The sequence below is a fragment of the Trachymyrmex septentrionalis genome, unplaced genomic scaffold (assembly GCF_001594115.1).
Source record: "Trachymyrmex septentrionalis isolate Tsep2-gDNA-1 unplaced genomic scaffold, Tsep1.0 scaffold20, whole genome shotgun sequence".
Lineage (NCBI taxonomy): Eukaryota > Metazoa > Arthropoda > Insecta > Hymenoptera > Formicidae > Trachymyrmex > Trachymyrmex septentrionalis.
In genome coordinates, this window is record NW_017305180.1 from 3,298,964 (window position 1) to 3,305,960 (window position 6,997).

Below are 6,997 nucleotides of genomic sequence, written 5' to 3' on the forward strand. Positions count from 1 at the left end.
AATGCATAACGTATGTATATTCAATTTTAATGTTTATTAATTTTTTGGTATACAAGCTGTATAGATATATGCTTTTTATTTCTTGAATTGTACAACAAATTAATAAAATTTAAAATTGAATTTTACAATCAAAATTAAATTTAATTAAAAATTCTATAAAACTTCTTTGATTAAATGAATATTTTTTCCGATTATATATACATTATATATATTTTATATACAATTTCAGGAACTTCATTGTATGTAGGAAAAGACAGCCCTCTCACTTGAAATCAGCCAAATAAAAATCCCTCCTCTTTCCTCTAACATGAATGCCTTGGCTCCAAGTCGGACCCAAGTTGTTTCCTTCTCCCTACCTTGTGAAAGTCTCAGGGATATAGTTAGACTTTATAGTACCCCGATCATCGGCTTCCGCTCGAAGTTAAATCGACGAAGCAAAACCGGTTTTTCACATGATTACGCATCGTTTGAGAGGATGACTCGAACTCGATTTCTGAGCTGTATCAGAGAAATTTACATCGACGCTCATAATCTAAAGATCGTTACGATTTTTGTAGATGTTAGATGACGTTGCCGAGACGATAAAGAGTTCAGGTCAATTCGAAACGAAAAGCCGGGATGGATATCAGAAGTTTACGGTAGTGAGAGAAGCAGCTGCCGAGGCAAATGCTCGTACATCTGCTGAGACCGAGAGAAGTTTACCACGGAATCTGACATATCTTTCAGACGAGAGAGCTTTCTTGTCGAGCAAAATCTGTTTTCTTTTAGCATACGAAAACTTGGAAAGTATTAAAAACTATATTTTCTACTACTGAAAATTTGTCAAAATAATTGACTGCATTTTGATAAAATTGTTTTGTTATATAAATTCTAATAAAAGATATAAAACAATTCTCGAAATAGAACGTAATAATTTATTTATGGAAATTTAAATCTCATTCAACGGGATAGAATTTGCTATTTCGATGAAATAACAGAAGACGTAAAGCAACTCATTAAATAATAATCTGATTAAAAAAAGTAATTAAACATATTATTGAAAAAGAATTTTAAAGCTATTAATTTAATCAAGATTATTTAATATTACTGTATATATATATATATATATATATATAATTCAAAACTGGCCTATTTAAAACAGGATTACATTCTTATTACGCAATTTTTATTATTTTTATTATATAATTATAATTTTAATCAAATTGCACAGCTGAAGCTTTAATTAAACAAAATGTAGGTTGTAGTACCTAACGGAGCTAAAGTTCTCAATGATGTGCGCCCTTCAAGCAGCTGCAATACATGGATTTATTTTCCGCGTTTAAGGGCGTGCAACGAAAATGATGAAAGAAATCCAACATCTGCCTTTGCTCTCCTACGTCTTCTCTTAGAGAGACTTTCCGATTTGAAAGCTAAACACGACATTAAATATAGGAAATTTGTTATAAAGATTTTTTACGTTTAATGAACGTACAGTCATATCACACCTGAAAAAAATCTAAATTCTGATTTAAAAGAAATTTAAAAAAATTAAAAAAAATTAATTTAAATATTAAAAATAGTGTTTATAATTTTATTATAATATTATATATCATTAGCGTAAGAAATGATAAATATGATAAAAGATAGATAAAGAACATAGATTTAAGTTTTACAACATTTTCTCCTGCCAATTTATTTTCTTCGTAAAATGAAAAACTTTCTGTTAATAATATAACAATACAAAAACCTATTTAAATAACTCGAATCTTCTTACACTAAGAAATCTTTTTACGTGTATTTCAAGAAGCACAAAATATTATATAAATGTAGAATTTTTTATTTCTACCGATAACAAAAATAACTTCGACTGATAAAATTAAATGTCTCATGCTTCTTATTTGCTTCTTGACACCGTATACGTATATTGCAATGCGAATGATATCATTATTTAGCACATGTTGTGATCGTGGCCTTGTCCCTTATTTCAGCATGTAGTAGAAATCTTTGCGGCGGCTTTGAAAAAGGTCGTGAGCCGCAATCGTGCGTCGCTCAGCTGCGACTATTTCGGTCGAATTTTTTTTTACGTTATGCACACAGCACACTCAACTTACGGACAAGAGTTTCACAATACGTCATGGTGCACGCACACTCGGAATACCGGGCGTTATGTGTGAGCACAGGTGTAAAGAGTAACGAACGATAGAGGTGCACTTGTGTCTCGTGATCAGAGGGTGACTCCCAACATCTTTCATGAAACCTGCAACTACGGCTACGGTAACATAGACCATTGCTATTCTGGTGTCTGCAACACCCTTTATGTAAGTTACCCTTTACTCCTTTACGAATTACTGAAGCTTTGATATCCGACTGACGTGTCATAATAGTGTAAACTGAGGAAAAATTAAAAGAAGAAATTAATATCAAGATTAATATCAATATTAAAAAATAAACTGTTTAGTATGATAGATTCATCCGTTTAGTCAGTTTAATAAATAAGTTATTTATGGATTACATTTATTTTTTAATAATTATACACAATATCTGTAATTAATTAGAATATAAAATAAAAGGTATAAAAAATATTGCATACCTGTATGAATAAATATAAAATCGATATAAGTTTAATTTGAAAGTTAATTTAAAAGTTAAATTTAAAAGTTAAATACACAATCCTAAACAATTCTGAAAGCTTTTAAAGCATACAAAATATCATAATACTAACTTTTTTCAATTTTAAAAATAAGAGTGATTATATTATACATACAGTTCTCTTCAGCTTCTAGTGTTCTTTTATCAATATCGATCAATTTGATGAAAATACGTTCTTTCAACAAAGAGAGCTTTCGAGAGCAAGCTTTTTAATATTTTCAAACTAATAGAAGTTTAAAATTTACTATGCCGATATGTTTTCTCAGCGAGTATCCTATTACTATATTTTCATAATAATAATAATATTTTAATGATTATATCTACATGGGAATTTTAAGAAGCATAACGAAGATATTGTTGGACTAAATGTATTCATTTACAAATTATAGGTGACTACGTACAAACGAGTTCAAAATATTCGTTCGGCACAAGTTATGGCATGTGACGTGTCGTTAATAATAACCGGTTTCGAGAATACTGCGTACTATTGCAAAATCTATTTACTACCGTATCAACAGACGAATAATTACATTACTTTGCATATGCAAAAGTATATTACATCACTTCAACCACGATGTGCTTCACATGAACCGTCGGTTCATAACTAGATTTATTACGAAGAATACCTCATTAGAAACATATAAATTTTCATAAACTACGTTTGACAAAATAATAAAATTAATGACTTTTCCGTTGTTAGAAAATGAGAAAGAACAATATTCTTGCCGATATTAAGTTATTTATCTCATTTCAAAAGTAATTTTTGTTTAAAGTACATATGTCTTACTACATTACTCCCTGCACAAGTAACGTTTGAAATTTATAAATACTAAAATTCATGTAATTATCCTGCAATTATACCATAAAATATATATAACAATATATACAATACGTACAATATAAATAATATATACTATATAAAAATAAGAATCTTTTTAATTTCTAACATTAAAATATTTTATCATTAAAATATCGATCATTTTTATTATAGGTGTCAACGTACAATATATGACGGCTTGTCAGTACATCTATCGTTTGAACGTTTTTTCCGTTGTGCGGAAAGAGCATGAGATAATAGCGTTCTATATAGAATGCGTCTTTCGAGTCTCTCTCGCACGTGCGTTCACGGTCGCGCCATATGGTTGTGACAAAACCACATGCCGGTATATTCCCATGCATATTGAGCTAGCAGGTACCAACAAAAGCATGTGTTTTAGCATATATCACCTCTGCATGGAGAATTTCGAGTATTAATTATCGTACTTCGGTAATTAATGAAGGTATTGTAAGCTCTAACGGTGGATTTCGTAAACACCATTCCGCATGCAACACTACGAGAAGATTATTTAAACTACAACTATTATTAAAATTTACAAGATATTTCTATTACATTCATAAAAAATGGAATTAGAAAGTATCAATATTTAACAAGTAACTGAAAAAGTCTCAAAACTTCTAGCTTTCTTTTCATAAATAAAATGTGATTGACTAATTATGTTATATAATTATATGAATATTTCACATGATTAAAATAAAACTAATTCCATTCGTAAGAATTTTTTAACGCAAACATTACAGGTAATTATATTATCAATTAGATTATACTTATATAATATTGCAACCGATTTTTATTTTTGAGGATTGTAATAAATCATAGTAGACAATTTTTCAAATTTTTACTATATTAAGTTGCTAGAATTTTTCTTGAAACACGATAGGAATTCTATTTTTTTAACTAGTTCAAAAAGAGCTACAATTTTCTCAATATCGAAATTCTAAAAATAACTAACTTCGCAAAAATTAAATCGTATGTATTTGCATAAAATCCGATTAACGTTATAAATTGACAGAGCAAACCATGGTAATATATGGTATATAAGTCTCAGAAGTCGTATTCTCATAATTAAAGTTCTCAATTAAAATTTATCCATCATGAGTATCCGTTGACAAATCGTTAAACAGGTGAAAGCAATGGAATGCTTGATACGTTGAACACATTTGCTAACAACTATACAATAATTATGTACTTATTTTCAATTAACGATGAAATGTTAACAAGTCAATTTAAGGAATTAAACCGTTTGATTTATATATATTTATTATTGATTTCTATATATTTAATATTTTCCAACATCATATGCATCTGTGATAAACAATCAAATAAACATTTCAATTTCATAAATAAATTGTTATTATTCGAAGCAACTAAACAGTAATCTTTAACATTTTCTTATTTCTTATTTAACATATCTGTTTATAAAATTTGTATAATTAAGTTTTCTGTTAAATTATTATTCTTTCTCATTAACATTATTCTTACTATTAAAAGAAAAAGACAACTGATAGTTTCTCCTTGTAAAGGTATTAATTACGTGAAAATTTAATGTCAAGGCTTGATAAGCATCATGTGTCATGGCGTAATCACATAGAACCTTAATAAAGAAGTTGTTCTTGTAACCAGAAAAATGCCTATTCATATTAATAATATTGTACAAGTTATGTAACTGAATTAACGAGGCCTTATTCATCTTACTCGGTGATTATTTTTGTCGTCCTTTGTTTTGAATATGACAGTATCGCCGGTTAAGAGACTGCCCGTTAATAAGCGCTTTCTTTTGCCGTTATTTACTTCTTTTATAAATCAACTGCAATTCAGCAAATTAAGCATGACACAAATCCTAAATATTATTCGATGGAAAGTCATTCTAAATAAACAATGTATTCATAAGAATTTACCGATAATTTGTAATAATCAGTATCGATTATTATAGGAAGGTGGAAGAAATCGAAACTCATCAAGATGTTAAATCATTCCTACATATTTTTTTTCTTATTTTACTGTCATTAAAAATGGAATGCAGAAGAAGATGAAAGATTTGTCATGGGAATTTTGAGTCAAGGCCCCATAACGGCCTCTTCTGTTTGGTATGTATGTGTGGTTCACACAATAAGTGCCGCGCAACAATGGAGCCACGAAGAGCATTGTTATTTGTACACGGGAATAAACGAGCATATACGTACGCGCTTAATCGCGACGTGAAATCGGGTTATGGCAATTAACGAAGCATAACGTTTCGTCACCGGCCTCTCGCGCGTTGTTAAACATTGATTAGATAGAAAAACTGATCCCCAAACACATTCAATGAACGATCATTTCGTGGACATACGATAATCGATAGGATAACAGATGGTTCAGTGTTCGATCAACAAACAAATCCGAAAGACTAATATAAAGTATGCTTTACGTGTGCGTTCGCAATGCAATTTTAACGGAAGTTATTAGACTTCGTGCTGGTGATTTAGTTGCCTGCAATGATCACCTTATCACCTCAATGATCACCTTATCACCTCGATTAACATTGAAATTATTGCTAAAATATTTTGTGCCCTCAATACTACGATAGAGATATTTAAGAGAATAATGAATTTTAGTATCCAGTCTAATAAATTTATTCTTATGACCTATAAATATTTGTTTAATTTTTAAAGATACACAATTTATTTATCTAGAGAATCCCAGAATCTTGAATAAAAAGAAAAAAGAAGGCAAGAATATTTCTGTACTATGTATTTAAAAAAAATGATAAAATGATGCTACTTTTTATAATATTTTAAAATGTAGAATGTTATCAGTAAATGTAATGCTTTATATCACAATGATACATATATCTGTTCACATATTTTTAAATATTTAAATAAAAATAATTTTAAAAATAATTGTGTCATCTTTTCTTCTAAATATATTTTATAAACGTATTTTACAACATAATTTTAAATATAAGTATTTATTTCATCTTATTCAAGTAAAATAAATAACTGTTTATTATCATGATAAATTTAATTTTTTTTAATGCTTACCGATAACATTAACAAATTACTATGTAACTTATAAAATTTATCTAACTTATATAATTTAAAGACACATGAAATAAATACTTATATTTTTTATTATTACTTTAAATATAAGTATTTATTTCATGTGTTTTGTATTCGCTATTATATAATGTTCATTATAATGTTGCATATTTTTAGAAAAAAATTTTATTATCTAAAAGTATAAATAAATGAATGTCTTTATGTAAATAGATTTATCATGTAATTTTCGAATATTTTCTTTTAGAATATGTTTTAGTAATGGTAAAAATCGATATATTAAAAAGCTTTAAATAAATTTTTAATTGATTCCTTCTTAATCTAAATTAAACAGAATCATCATTTATTATAAACATATTTTTTTCATACATCATACTTTAATACAACATACTTAATTCATTAAAATAATATTTAATTAATTAAAATAATTTAATTTGTGTGATATACAGAATCATCACTTATTATAAATTTTTTTTTATACATCATACTTTAATAG